Source organism: Ovis aries, chromosome 23, assembly GCF_016772045.2.
Source record: "Ovis aries strain OAR_USU_Benz2616 breed Rambouillet chromosome 23, ARS-UI_Ramb_v3.0, whole genome shotgun sequence".
Taxonomy (NCBI): Eukaryota; Metazoa; Chordata; class Mammalia; order Artiodactyla; family Bovidae; genus Ovis; species Ovis aries.
In genome coordinates this window covers 21,180,729-21,196,406 of record NC_056076.1, presented here as the reverse complement: position 1 = coordinate 21,196,406, position 15,678 = coordinate 21,180,729, and the positions used below count along the sequence as shown (strand labels likewise).

The window sequence follows — 15,678 nt, the reverse complement described above, 5'->3', positions numbered from 1 at the left end:
TAAGTTTAATAGTAAAAGCCTGGTTAATGATAACAGTGCATCGTAAAACCTTCAGAAGGAAAGGAGTATATTTTGTGGAGCATTTGTTTTGTGTGTGGCAGTTTTAAGTTATTTGTTTTTAAAATCAGTACTTTTAAATGGAAACAACTTGACCGAAGGTCTGTCACAGAATTTGAGATCCATTTTAAAAAGCTTAGTGAGAAAACAAAAAAAATGATGTGTTAGTTTCAGGTGTACTACAACATGGTTCAGTTACAAGTGTACAAGCATCTTGTATACAAGTATATAAGCATATACAAGTATCTATTCTTTTTCAGATTCTTTCCTCTTTTACTGTGTTTTGTAATGCTGAGCAGAGTTCCCTGTGCTGCACAGTAGGTCCTCAGTGGTTATTAATTTTAAATATTGCTGATCCTCATTGCTATGTGTGTATTTCCAGAATGTATAAAATTATTGCCTTGCCCTCACTTTTAAATCACGCTGGAGAAGGAAATGACAACCTACTGCAGTATTTTTGCCTGGGAAATTCCATGGACAGAGGAGCCTAGCGGGCTGCACAGTCCATGAGGTTGCAAAGAATTGGACATGACTAGTTATGTGTACACACACACACACACACACACACACACACACACACACTTTAAATCAGAGAGCTATGGTCAGTCCCTGGGTCAGGCGCAGGGGTTCATGAGAAGGTGAGGAGGAGCCAGCACCCCTTTGGGGGACTGCCTGGTGCCCAGGAACTGAGTGAGTGTGTGTGGTTGGTAACACAGCCAGTGTGCACGTGACTCCTCCTCCTCTTTCTTGCTGTGAGGCTGGATCACTGAGGTCGGGGCGGGGGCAGAGCCTTCCAAGAGGGTGGCAGCAATTGGGGTAGAAGGCAGACAGCAGGTGTCAGGGCCCAAGGTCAGGTAAGAGGAGGGATGGACGGTGAAAATGGAAGAGCAGTGGGTGGCCTGAAACTGCCCACCTTCCAGTCCTGCCAGGAGAATGGTCAACGGGACCCCCTGCTTCCTCTTGGGAGGATGACAGGGGGAGGGACATCCTTAGGGAATCTCCAGGAGGGCGGTGTATCGTGTCTGTTTTCTTCACTGCTGAATCCCAGGTTGGCCCTCTTTGCAGCGAGGTGGGGGATGGATACGGGGAGCAAGACTGCAGCAGAGACAGCGGAGGAGCGGGGTGGCCCTGGAGCCAGCAGAGATGAAAGGACGGGCAGGTTCACAGGGGAGCTGGAAGGTTTGGTGTCGGGCACATCAAGTTGAGACTGTAGGGTCCAGCCGGCCAGCCCCTTCTGCTCATCACCAACCTGTCTCCTGGAGGCCAGGGCACCTTCAGGAGGCTGTCTCCATCTCCAGTGGCCTGCAGGGCCCCATCCTCTGTCCAGTCTCATCCCTTTGCATTTTCTGTCTCATGTTTTATGCTTTAGCAGACCAGCCGCTTTAGTCCCTCACATTCCTCGCTGTTTCACGCTGGCCTGCCCTTGCTTTGCCTTCACCCTGCCCTGTCCTAGCCCGCTCCTCCTGGTAAGGTCATCTCCTTCTCTTTACACCAATGGCTCTGGTACAAACTCATTCATTCCTTCCACGGACACTGATAGCTGCCTGTAAAGTGTCAGATGTGACTGCTGGGTGCTGCCACCTGCCCCCACCCCCCAGGCCACATAGGTACCCCTTCTGAGTACACCTTTGGATCTCTGTTCAGTCCAGCACAATGATTTAAAGCACAGGCCTTGTATCCCACAGATATACAATTTGTATATCTGCGCTTCAGTTTGTATATCTACGAAATGGGAATATATAGCACCTTCCTTGGCAGAGTGGGCTTCAAGCCGAAAATGAAATTGCCCCTGGAAGGCATTCAGCACAGGGCTTGGCCCACTCAGAGACAGGGAGGTGTCCTGAGGATGCTTATCTGTCTTGTAGCATCACGAGTTTGGGATTCCCTGACTGGGTCCCTTTCCTATGGGACCCAGGGGCTGGCTTCAAGAAGGAAATAGGATTTAGCCAAGTCTGGAGCACAGAGGTGGTGTTAGGTGCATGGGAAAGGGGAGAGTAGGTTAGAGGGATGGAGAGTGAGGAGTATGAGATGAGTAGAAGCCAGCCGATGAAGGGTCTGGGATGCCAGGCCCCAGTTCTGGCCTTGGTAACCAGGATTCGGTCCATCCATAGTGGGTCCTCATGATCAGCCGATTTGGGCTCAAGATCCAAGGCCTTCAGGCAAACTGAGAAAGGCAACCAATGTATTTGAGTGTCTAGAAAAGCATTTAGGATCTTGTGTGACATATGTGATCACTGAGGGGTGAAAGCATTTGGGGAGTAGTAGTTTCAGCACTTCCAGAATACTCTGCCAAGAGGACCCGGGGCTGGGGCTGGGCAGGAGGGATTGGAGCTGCTTAAGTGGTAGAACCAGGAGGCAGGTCCACTGTTGGTGGGATCAAGAGCTTCACTTTGCCTGAAACTCTGGGAGTACTTCCTAGGGCTTCCCAGGTGGCACCATAAAGAACCCACCTGCCAACGTAGGAGACATAAGAGACGTGGGTTTGATCCCTGAGTCGGGAAGATCCCCTGGAGGAGGGCATGGCAACCTACTTCAGTATTCTTGCCTGGAGAATCCCATGGACAGAGGAGCCTGGTGGGCTACGGTCCACGGGGTCGTAAAGAGTTGGCCACGACTGAAGCAACTTAGAATGCAGGCACTGGGGGGCTAGAATGGGTGGGTAGAAGCATTCTGATATGCCTGGGCTGTGACCTCTCCCCAAGCCAGCAAGGGCTACATTCTATGAGTAATAAAACATGCTAGCTGAAGTCTCCCATTATCTGCAATCTTTCCTCACAGAAGATCCCATCCACTGCAGTCTTCTAAAGTGTCTTCTTTGCTCATGTTAAGTGGAAGAATTTGCTGGTGCGCCCCACTGCAGGACTCTGTTCTAAATTTTCCTTGCCGTCTGCTTCGCTTGCCGCTGCCAATTCCCCGTCTTTTGTGGCCTGGGTGACTGGTGCCCAGAGAAGAGTGTGTTGAGCTGAGTTGAGAGAAGAAAGCTGGTTTGGTTAGAAGAGTCTTATTTTGGATCCTGTGGCCAACGGCCAAAGTAATTTGACGTGCTTAATTTGATATTCCTGGCTGTCCACAACCTGAATTCAGCCCGTCTTTGTCCTGCTCTGCTGTTCCCTGACACATTGATCTACCAGCTGTTTCTTGCCTTTTCAGGCTCCCTCTTTAAATATCCAGAGAAGGAAATGTCAGCCCACTCCAGTATTCTCGCCTGGAGAGTTCTATGGACAAAGGAGCCTGGCAGGCTACAGTCCATGGGGTCGCAAAGAGTCGGATACAACTGAGTGACTGTCACTCACTCACTCTTTGAATATCCATAAGGGGAGGTCCCTGGCAGTAAATAGAGAAGTTGATTCTGGGCCTTTGTGTCCTAGTGTGTTTTTCAGACTGTATACATTTGTGAAGGTAGGTTTGGGGAGGCAGGAAAAACTTGCCTTTAGGCAGCTGTACCTGCCTCCTGAGCTATTCTCTGAGTGAGCCACACACTGTACCAGTGACTAGCTACTCCCTTTCCTCCACACCTTCCTAGATGACAGGGGCTGCCCTGACCGTTGCTGTGGCCTCCATGAAGCCTGCTCTGCTGAGCCTGGCCAGAAGTAATCATCCTGCTGCTCGCCCTCCCAGTGATGGGTCTCTACCTTTCCCCAACTTCCTTTCTCTTTAGATTATGATTTGTTGTTGTTCAGTTACTAAGTCATGTCCAGCTCTTTGTGACCCCGTGGATTGCAGCACAAAAGGCTCTCCTGTCCTTCACCATCTCCCAGAGTTTGCTCAAACTCATGTTCGTTGTGTTGGTGATGCCATCCAACCATTTCATCCTCTGGCACCCCCTTCTCCTCCTGTCTCAATAATTTTGAATTCCTTTTCCCTTGGGAGAGGAGGGATACTCACTGGCTAGGATCCTGCTTTCATGGATCTTCATATCCCCTGAAGTGATTGCCACTGCTTCCTCTAACTCTTTCTCAGTCATTTATTTTCTTTTTACTTTTCTTTTCTTCAAACTTATAGAATTTATTATTTTTTTTAAACGAGTTTTCCATCCTGGTTCTAGGTTTCTGGAATGTATTTTAGGAAGTGACTGAAGATGAAATCTGTAAAGATCATTTGCGTTTCAAGTTTAATTCCTCATGTTACTGTCTAGTCTCTGAGGTCCCCTAGCCAAACAAACAAACAAAAACGATTCTTAACCAGCACCGGCTGAGAAGCTGAAAGGCTGAGTAGAACTACAGATAGTCTCATGATGCTGAGGAGATAAAAATGACAAGTTAAGGGCTTATTACAAAGGTGGAGAGATCCTGGAAATACCTCATGGTTATAAATACCCTGTTGCTTCACTCAGGAACCCTGAAGGACTGTATCCTAGGAGAAATGGCTTACTAAAAATAGGCCAACAGTTATAAAGACTGAAACCCAACCTCAAATTAGCTGACCAGAATAGACCAAGTTTACAAAGATTGAAACCAAGCCTTGAATCAACTCAACCGTTGATTGGATTAAGATAATCTGTTCCTGATCTAGTTGCCTGCCACAGACTGAAGAAAATCATGTAACAATATCTAGCTCCTTTGCAGTTTTAAATATATTTATATAAAAGAGTCATCATTTAGCTAAAGAAGTACCAGGCATATAAACAGGCAGGATCAAGAGAAGGAAAAGACACTCAAAACAGACCCACAGGTGATACATATACTGTAATTATCTGATAGACATTAATGTCAGTGATTAATAGATTCAAGAAATAAAATGACAAGATGGAGAGTTTCATCAGAGAACTGGAATCTACTTACATATAAAAAATCAGAAATCTGAGCACTGAAATAGGCAGTGATATTAAGCATGCCTGTGTGCCAAGCTGCTTCAGTCATGCCTGACTCTCTGACCCTGTGGACTGTAGCCCACCAGGCTCTACTGTCCATGGGGCTCTCCACTGGTGGATTTAAACAGTGGCATAGACGCAGCTGTAGGGAGAATTAGTGATCTATAAGAGCAGATAAGTGAGTAGAAATATCCTGCCTAAAACAGGGAGAGAAAAAAAGATGAAAAACAAAGGAAATATCCACCAAAGCTAAATGATACATAATGAAAAGTCCTAACACACATGTAATTGAACTCCAGGAAAAAGAAGGGAAGAAGTAAAATTCCAGGAGATACTAATAAAATTTTCTGAAAATAATGAAATATACCAAGACACAAACTAAAGTAGTACTGTAAACCCCAAGCAAGAGAATATAAAGAAAAAAGAAATTTGTCACTAATATTTCTGAAAACCAAAGACAGAAATGAAATCTGAAAGCAGTCCAAGAAAAAAGACATAATTACTTTCAAAGAAAGAACAGGAAGACTGGCAACTGAGTCCTTAACTGTAATGATGGACTCCAGAAAACAAATCTGTCCTGAAACTGTTGAAATGTTTCTATGTAGATTTCCCTCTAGATTTCACAAAGATGAAAAAAAATCATTTCTAGACAAGTAGAGACTGAATTTATTGTCAGCAGACACACTCTAAAAATAGTAAAAGGAGTTCTTCAGAAAGAAGCCTGACCCCAGATAGAGGCGTGGATAAGTAGAAGGGAATGAAAATCAGTGGATAACGTAAATACATGAGTGAGTCTAAATGAACTCCTGACTGTGCAGATGTCTCATGGGATTAAAGTACAGGTAAAAACAAAATATACAACAAGGAACAGCACAAAAGAATGAGGGGGATAAATCGAATTAAAGTGTTTTAAAACTCTTATTTTCTGGAGAATGGGAAGGTGTTAGTCAATTATAAGTCAAGGATGTTGTTTACATGATACCCTTAAAATAACAGTAAAAAAGAATATAAAGTTAACCTAGTAGAGAAGGAGATATTTAAAAATACAAGATTAACCTAGAAGAAGTTAAAAATGGAAATAATTGAGAAGAAGGGGCATTAAACATAAAGGACAAATAGAAAGCAAACAACATAGATTTAAATCCAGATCTATCAGTAATTATAGTAAATGAAAATGGACTAAATATTCCAATTAAAACTCTCTAGTTGTGAAACTTATTAAAAAAAAATGGAGCAAAATCCAATTAGATGCTACTTGCAAAAAGATGTTAAATATAGAAATACAGGAAAACTGATAGTAAATGAATGTAAGAAAGACATACCAAGAAAAAAGGTGATATTGGAAATGATACAACATATGCCCTAAGATAGACTTCCCAGGCGGCTCAGTGGTAAGGAATCCACCTGCCGGTGCAGGAGATGCAAGCTTGATCCCTGGCTCAGGAAAATCCCCGGAGGAGGAAGTGGCAACCCACTCCAGTATTCTTGCCTGGAGAATTCCATGGACAGAGGAACCTGTCGGGCAACAGTCCATGGGACTGCAAGAGTCGGACACAACTTAGTGAGTGTGGACTTCCCTGGTGGCTCAGACGGTAAAGCGTCTGCCTACAATGCGGGAGACCCGGGTTCAGTCCCTGGGTCGGGAAGGTCTCCTGGAGAAGCGAATGGCAACCCACTCCAGTATTCTTGGACTTCCCTTGTGGCTCAGACGGTAAAGCATCTGTCTATAATGCGGGAGACCTGGGTTCGCTCCCTAGGTTGGGATTCCCCTGGAGAAGGAAATGGCAATCCACTCCAGGACTATTGCCTGGAAAATCCCATGGACAGAGGAGCCTGGTAGGCTATAGTGCATGGGGTCACAAAGAGTCGGACATGACTGAGTGACTTCACTTTAGTGAGTATGAGACTTTAAGTCAGAAAACACTTCTAGTTAAAAAGAGGGGCAGTTCATCAGGGAGATACTAGAAATCCTATTTGTTTGCATCTAGTTATAGAATGTATAAAATTGCAAGAAAAAATAGACAAATTTATAATTAGAGTGGGTTTTAGCATACTGTTAGTAACTGATTGCAGAAGCTGACAAAAAAATTTGTAAAGCTATAGAAGATTGGAATCAGTTCAGCCGCTCAGTCATGTCTGACTCTTTGCGACCCTGTAGACTGCAGCAAGCCAGGCTTCCCTGTACATCACCAACTCCCGGAGCTTACTCAGACTCATGTCCATCGAGTCAGTGATGCCATCCAACCATCTCATCCACTGTCATCCCCTTCTCCTGCCTGCCTGCAATCTTTCCCAGCATCAGGGTCTTTTCCAATGAGTCAGTTCTTCACATCAGGTGCCCAAAGTATTGGAGTTTCAGCTTCAGCATCAGTCCTTCTAAAGGACTGATTTCCTTTAGGATTGACTGGTTGGATCTCCTTGCAGTCCAAGGGACTCTCAAGAGTCTTCTCCAACACTACAATTCAAAAGTATCAATTCTTTTGCGCTCAGCTTTCTTTATAGTCAAACTCTCATATCCATACATGACTACCGGAAAAACCATAGCTTTGACTAGATAGACCTTTGTTGGCAAAGTAATGTCTCTGCTTTTCAGTATGCTGTCTAGGTTGGTCATAGCTTTTCTTCCAAGGAGCAAGCATCTTTTATTTCATGGCTGCAGTCACCCTCTGCAGTGATTTTTGGAGCCCCCCAAAATAAAGTCTCTCACTGTTTCCATTGTTTCCCCATCTATTTGCCATGAAGTGATGGGGTTGGATGTCATGATCTTAGTTTTCTGAATGTTGAGCTTTAAGCCAGCTTTTTCACTCTCCTCTTCCACTTTCATCAAGAGGCTTTTTAGTTATTCTTTGCTTTCTGCCATAAGTATGGTGTCATCTGCATATCTGAGGTTATTGATATTTCTCCCGGCAATCTTGATTCCAGCTTGCGCTTCATCCAGCCTGGCATTTTTCATGATGTACTCTGCATAGAAGTTAAATAAGCAGGGTGACAATATACAGCCCTGACATACTCCTTTCCTGATTTGGAACCAGTCTGTTGTTCCATGTCCAGTTCTAACTGTTGCCTCTTGACCTGCATACAGATTTCTCAGGAGGCAGGTAAGGTGGTCTGGTATTCCCATCTCTTGAAGAATTTTCCATGGTTTGTTGTGATCCACACAGTCAAAGGGTTTGGCATAGTCAGTAAAGCAGAAGTAGCTGTTTTTTTCTGGAACTCTCTTGCTTTTTTGATAATCCAACGGATGTTGGCAGTTTGATCTCTGGTTCCTCTGCCTTTTCTAAATGCAACTTGAACATCTGGAAATTCACGGTTCATGTACTGTTGAAGCCTGGCTTGGAGAATTTTGAGCATTACTTTGCTAGCGTGTGAGATGAGTGCAATTGTGTGGCAGTTTGAACATTCTTCGGCATTATCTTTCTTTGGGATTGGAATGAAAACTGACCTTTTCCAGTCCTGCGGCCACTGCTGAATTTTCCAAAATTGGAATACTAATAACCAAAATATCCTAACTGATTATATAGACCACTACACCCAAGGATTGTGGAATACACGTTGTTTACACGTGCACATGGCACATACTTTAGCATATTTGGGTCTTAAAGAAACTTATTCCGTAAATAAAACCCTTCCTATAAAGAAATCTCAGTCTCACATGCCTTTGATAGTTAATTTGCCAAATATTTAGAGAAGAAGTAGGACCAGTCTTATGCTGAGTCCTCTGGAGAATGGAAAAAGAGTTGAAGATTTTCCTGTTCATTTTTTGAGACCAGCATAACCCTGAACCCCAGACTTGACAAGGACATTACAAGAAAGGAAAACTGCCTAGGTCAATCTCTTTCATAAGTGAGGATATAAAGCTAAACAAAATATTGGCAAAATAAGTTCAACAGTATATTCAAACGATGGGCTTCCCTGGTGGCTTGGTCGGTAAAGAATCCATCTGCAGTGCGGCACACCTGGATTCAATCCCTGGGTTGAGAAAATCCCCTGGAGGATGGCATGGCAACCCACTCCAGTATTCTTTCCTGGAGAATCCCCAAGGACAGAGGAGCCTGGTGGGCTACAGTCCATGCAGTCACAGAGTTGGACACAATTAATCGACTAAACACGCATATTCAAATGATGGGACAGGGCACCAAAAGTCAGTCTGGAAATGAAATATTTGGTTTAATATTAAAGTGTATTGTTATTAAATATGCTGAAATATAAAAATAATTTGTTCACAATACAGAAAAAGCATTTGATAAGGTTTGTACCCATTTATGATAAAAAACAACCTTAGCAAAGTTGGATCTCAGTGAACTGCCAGTATTGATAAATGGTGTCTTTTAATAAATAGAGCAAACATTATATTTAATGGTAAAATTTTGAAAGCCCTGACATTGAGACTGAGATAGGGAAGTTAGCTGTAATCACTTCTTTTCAACAAAAATTAGAAAATAAAAATGACAGGAGTCAAATCATCACATATCTAGGGATACATTTGACCAAAGATATTGAAGACCTCTACTTAGATATGGGAGATATTTAAAAACACTAAATTAAATAGATATAAAATGTTCGTAAGTTGGAACCTTCAGTATTATAAAAATGTAATTCCAGTTAAAATCCCAGGAGAGTTTTTGGTAGAATTGCCAAATGGATTCTAAAATTTGTGTGGAAATGCGAGAGGCCAAAAATGTTCAAGATAGTCATGAAGAGAGCAAAGTTGAAGCACTCACACTGCCAGAAATCAAGAACTCTTCTAAAGTTATAGTAAGCAGAATATCGTGGTATTGGTGCAAGATTTGATAGTTAGACCATTGAGACAATGTAGAGCCCAGAAGTGCAGCCACACGCATGGTGATGACAGCGGTTGTGACGCAAGGTAGTGGGGAGAGTTTGTTCTCTGAGCAAACAGTGCTGGTCTGTGTGCTCGGTCGTGTCCGACTCTTTTGAGACCCCGTGAACTGTAGCCCGCCAGGCTCCTCTGTCCATGGGATTCTCCAGGTAGGAAAGCTGGAGTGGGTTGCCATTTCCTCCTCCGGGGGCTCTTCCCGGCCCAGGGACTGAGTCGCCTGTATTGTAGGTGGATTCTTTACCACTGGGCCACCAAGGAAGCCTGAACAGTGCTAGGTCAGCTAGATACTCACATAGAAACAAGTGAATCTCGACCCTTATCTTGCATTGCATTCAAAATTCAATTCCAGATGGATCACAGATCTAACGGTGAAGGGTAAAACAATACAGCCTTAGACGATAACAGAAAAATACAGTCACAGCTTTGGGTGGGCAAAGATTTTAGACAAGGTATAAAAAGCACTAGCCTTAAAAGGATCAGTTAATGGAGTACATGAATGTTAAGACCTTGTTCATCAAAAGACATCAACACAAGTGAAAGGGCAAGTCACAAAGTGGGAGAAGATAACTATGCACTCTTTGTGTGAACTGAAGTGAAAGTTAGTGTTCGATTCTTTGTGACCCCATGGACTATAAAGTCCATGGAATTCTCCAGGCCAGAATACTGGAGTGGGTAGCCCTTCCCTTCTCCAAGGGATCTTCTCAACCCCGGGATTGAACCCAGGTCTCCCGTATTCCAGGTGGATTCTTTACTAGCTGAGCCACCAGGGGAGCCCACTCTTTGTGTATATGTATGTATTTAACAAAGGACTTTATTCAAAATGTATAAAGAGCCTCTACTTTTCCTAAATGAGAAAAGACACAATTGAATAGAAGAATAGGCAGAAATCTTAAACAGGCACTTCAAGATGATATACAAATGGCCAATAGACTTTACTGATCAGGGAAATGTAAATGAAAACGGCATACCCACTAGAAGGGTTGAAATGTAAAAGCGCAATAATACTAGCAGTTGACAAAGATGTGGAATCAAAGGGATACTTGCAGATTCACTTTTCAGTGCTCTTTCGTAGCTGCAAAGCTGAGTATCTGCGTGCTCTACGATCCAGCAATTCCATTCCCAAACAGAGACCCAAAAGATGTGTATACGTACATGCCCCCAAAGACATTCACACATATACACACAGTACATATATACACACACAGATACACACATATACACACAGTACATATATACACACACATGTACACACATACACACACATGCATAACAAATGATGTGCGTCTATTAATAAATGTCTACAGTAGTAATATGTGTGATAGCAAAGCAAAGTGAAATCATGTAAAGTTTATCAATGTGGAATGCATAATTATATTTATACAATAGAATAGTAAACAGCACTGAAAATGTATGGTTGTATGTAGTAACATGGATGAGTCTCATCATATAGTAGAGTGAGAGAAGTAAAAGAAGACAGGAGATTATTTACTGTAATTTATATCAAGTTCAATACAGGGAAACTAGTTTATGAGTCTATAAGTTAAGATAGCTGTTACCTTTGGTGATAAGGAGGTTTTAGTGGCTGATGGGGGCCCCTGGGGGTACTGGTAATGTTCTACTTTTTTGAAATCTGAGTGGGTGGTTACATGAGTGTGATCCCTGTGAAAATCCATTGGTTTGTATACTTTTCTAAATGTGATGCTTAAATAACAATATTAAAAAACTTGCTGAGAAAAGCACAGAGGCTAGAAGCAGTTGGCTTTTGCCGTTTGAGGGTTGTCTGTCTGGAAAGAGGGAGGTGACGATAAACTTCCTGACTTAGGCCCATCCCTGAGCACCGTGAATGCTTTAGCATCGTGGTCTCTGAATAGCCTGAGGGCCAGGAAGCAGTGAAGTACCCATCTCTGTGGCCCTTTGTCTCCCTTGGAGACACTGGAGCTCCGTGGGCTCAGCTGTATCCATAATAGATGATGCTGGCAGGGTCGAGTGTAGTGGGCAGGAGGCCGGAAACCAGAGACCCCTGTTCCTCTCCCCTCCCCTCCCCTCTCCCCACTCCCACCCTCTCCTCTTTTCTTACTCTGCTGCAAAGAGCCGGGATTCTTGCTCGGGAGTCCACACCCACAGATGAAAAAGACAGAAGGATATTTATTTAGAAAAAGGACAGATGTAAATTCGTATTTTGCAGACGAGACACAAATACTTAGACTTCAGAATGTTGGTGGAACGTCAACCCTGTGGGCAGTAGAGAGGACTGCTTTGAGAAGTCAAGAATTGCATTTTCAGAAGCTGAATGAAAAGATGTGAAAAATTTTATTCAGGGAATGTTATGGACTGAATGCTTTTTGTTCCCCTTCCCCAATTCCTGTATTGAAGCCCCCAACCTCGAATGTAATGGTACGTAGAGGGGGGGACTTCTGCAAAGTAATAGGCTTAGATGAGGACATGGCGGGTGGGATGTGCTCTTAATGGCAGTATATATATTTAAGTGCCCTTTTATTTCCCTAAAATGTAAGTGCCCTTATATTTAGCTAAAAAGCCCTTACAAGAAGAAGAGGGGCCAAGGGAACTGGTTCTCTCCATACTTCCAAGGAAAGCACATGGAGCTCACAAGGTGGCTATTTACAAGTCAGGACAAGGGCCCTCACCAAGAACTGAATCTGTGGGCTCATTAATCGTGGACTTCCCGGCCTCTGTGAGAAATACATTTCTGGTGTTTAAGTCACCAAGTCTACAGTGTTTTGTTATAGCAGCTGGAACTGACTAAGACAGGGAAGTAAAACTTGACTTGGTTTAACACCTCTGATTTCTGCAAGCTGGGGCGGTTGCCCCTTCCCTGTGGATTTTATCTGCAGAGTGGGACCTCTGGGACCCACTTTATCTGGGACCACTGGGAAGCCCAGCCCAACCATCTTTTGTGAGCATGGTAGTCAAGTTGAAATAAAAAATGCCCTTTGTAAGAACTAAAGTTTTCAGCCTGGTCCCATCTTGGTATTGAGAAAAGTCAAGGAAAGAAACCAGCAACATGAGTTTCTGGGAGCAGAAATTTTCAAATATGCACGCTGGTACCATAGTTAGGTTGATCTCTAAATCAGGGTTTCCCTTTAAATTTTGCTTGTTTTCAGTCTAACCAAATAGGTCATAATGCCTTATTAACTCCTGAAAAAGTGATCATAAAGGAACTTGCTTTTGGGTCTTAATTACTGCCTCGTCTCCTATGTCAAGTGGGAAATGAAACTTCTTTCCCCCAATTTAACAGACAGTATGTTTCAGTGGTATAGACTTTTCTCCACAGATTTCACACTAATAAGATAGTTTAAACTGCTCTGCTTCTTGAGAAAATAATACTGGCTTGTTTGGTTTGTGCAAAAGTCAAAAGAATGTCAGCGGTTTAGGAAACAGACTTAGCGGGAGCAGGTGGCCAGCTGAGTTGTCTTCACCACACCCACCGTTTCTGTGCGCTGAGTCTGGCATTTTAATCCACTGATTCAAGAGTCTGCAACGACCAGTTATCTGCACCAGCCAAAAATAGGCACAGAATCTGTTGCTTTGCATGGTATCTCTGCAAAGCGTGTCACGAGGTTTCTTTGAATTGGGAGATTTTCCTGCTAATTTGGGAAGCAGCCGAGGAGACCGACAAGAGGTCTCGCGTGTCCCTGGGATCTACACTGTCCTCCCCAAGGCAGCTCAGGTCTTTCCCCGGTTCCCCAGAGCCTGACTTTTCCCATAGCAGTGCTGAAACCACAGGCTGCATCAGCTTTATTTACAAAAACACTTTTTAAAATTGTGTTTATCAAAGGTAAGTAAAATCCACTGGGTGCTGGCACAGCGCAATTCAAGTTTTGTGAGGATTAGATGTTGTTACATAGGTAGCATCTAGGTTGTGCGTGGAATAGGGTAAATTCTAAAACAATGGTTAGTCCTGTAGGTGTGTTGTGTGCTAGCCACAGCTAGATGCTTTACCTACAGAGTGTTGACTCCTCACAGTGGTTCTGCAAGGTACTTACCTACTTCTGCAAGATAAGTAGCTCTTATTTTGGGCTTCCCAGGTGGCGCTAGTAGTAAAGAACCTGCCTGCCAATGCAGGAGACATAAGAGATGTAGGTTCGATCCCTGGGTCGGGAAGATCCCCTGGTGGAGGGCATGGCAACCCACTCCAGTATTCTTGCCTAGAGAATCCCATGGACAGAGGCGCCTGGTGGGCTACAGTCCATGGGGTCCCAAAGAGTTGGACACAACTGAAGCGACTTAGCAGCAGTTCTTATTTTATTAATGAGGAAGAAGAGCTTCAGAGAAGTTAAGTAATTTATGTAAGGTAACACATACTGAATGGCAGGGCTGGGGACTGAATCTGAATCCATCTTCTCTTCCTCCTTCTCTACCACCACTGCCGTATTCTCTCTAAATGTGTTTCTCAAGTTGGGATCTGGGCTGCCTGGGAAGTTTGTGGAAGTTTTCTTAGGGAGGTTGTCTGTGAGTTTATAGTTTGAAAGATATTGCTTTGTGCAAGAGGTCAGCAAGTGTTTTCTTTAAAGAACCAGATAGTAGTTTATGCTTTAGGGGCCATACTCTCTATGTTGCAGCTACTTAATTCTTCCACTGCTGCTCACAGCATGGGCAGTATTTAACCAAACAGGTATGTCTATGTTTGAATAAAACTTTATTTATGGGGAACTTCCTGATGGTCCAGTCTCCTGGACCTGATCTTCTTCCGATGCAGGGGTTGTGGTTTTGATCCCTGGTCGAGAAACTAAGATCCCATATGCTGCATGGGATGGTGAAAAAAGAAATTAAAAAATAAAATAACATCTGCAGAGATTTAAAAAATCCAAACCGTTGCTTATGGACATGGGTGACTGGCTGGATCAGGCCTGCAGGCTGTTGTTGGCTGAGCCCTGCTTTATTCCGTGATCCCTTCTGTTCTCTTCAAACCCCTGCAGCCTTGGTGCTCCAGCTTCTCCGTCTGTCATCTTAGCAGGTTCTACTCTATCTGCTCAGTTGTCAAAACCCCACATTCTACAAAGTTCCTGAACTTATGGAACCAACAGCCTGGTGGGGATGCAAATGTATGCCACATAGTGAAGGGTAAGAAGAAGAAGGCAAGGGATTGGAGAGTGAGGGTGGCCGTGAAGGAGGGACTCTGAAAAGATGATGCTGGAGCAGAGCTCTACCAGAAGGGAGGCATAAACTACGTGGCTGTCTCAGGTGATGTGTTCCAGACAGAACAGCAAGTGCAAAGGCCCTGAGGCAGCAGTGTGCTTGGCCTGTCTTAGAAACAACCAGGACTCCAGAGGGGCTGGGGTGCAGTGGGTGAGGGCAAGAGTGGTGGGAGAGGGGCAGGCAGGCAGGTGAGAGGTAGTTCATGGAGGGCCTTGCAGGTCATTGCAGGGCTTTATAATGAGTGGCCACTGCAGCGAGGGCAGGGGTGTTGGTTTGAGCAGCTGAGTGTCATAATCTGACATGGAACAAAGGATCCCTTTGAGCTGCTGAGTGGAGCGAGTGTATAGGGTGAGAGGAGGGGGAGGCTGAGAGCCATTTCGAGAAGGATGGTGGGAGAAGCCTATGGATTCTAAATATATTATGACACCAGAGCCAATGCTTTCCCGACAGATTGAGTAGGATGTGGGAGGAACAGAGGGGTCAAAGTTCACTTGAGATCTTGGCCAGAGTGAGTGGAAAGTCAGAAAGTGAAAGTTGCTCAGTCATGTCCAACTGTTTGCAACCCCATGGACTGTATAGTCCATGGAATTCTCCAGGCCAGAATACTGGAGTGGGTAGCCTTTCCCTTCTCCAGGGGGTCTTCCCAACCCAGCGAGCGAACCCAGGTCTCCTGCATTGCAGGCGGATTCTTTACCAGCTGAGCCACAAGGGAAGCCAGAGAATACTGAAGTGGGTAGCCTATCTCCTCCAGCAGATCTTCCTGACCCAGAAATCAAACTGGTGTCTCCTGCATTGCAGGCCGATTCTTTACCAA

At 44.1% G+C, this 15,678-nt stretch overlaps 1 protein-coding gene across 9 annotated transcripts in view; it reads left to right on the top strand.

Moving 5' to 3' along the window:
- Nucleotides 1-15,678, top strand: part of FHOD3 (formin homology 2 domain containing 3) — a 528,593-nt gene that overhangs the window by 17,538 nt on the left and 495,377 nt on the right. The window lies entirely within an intron of this gene.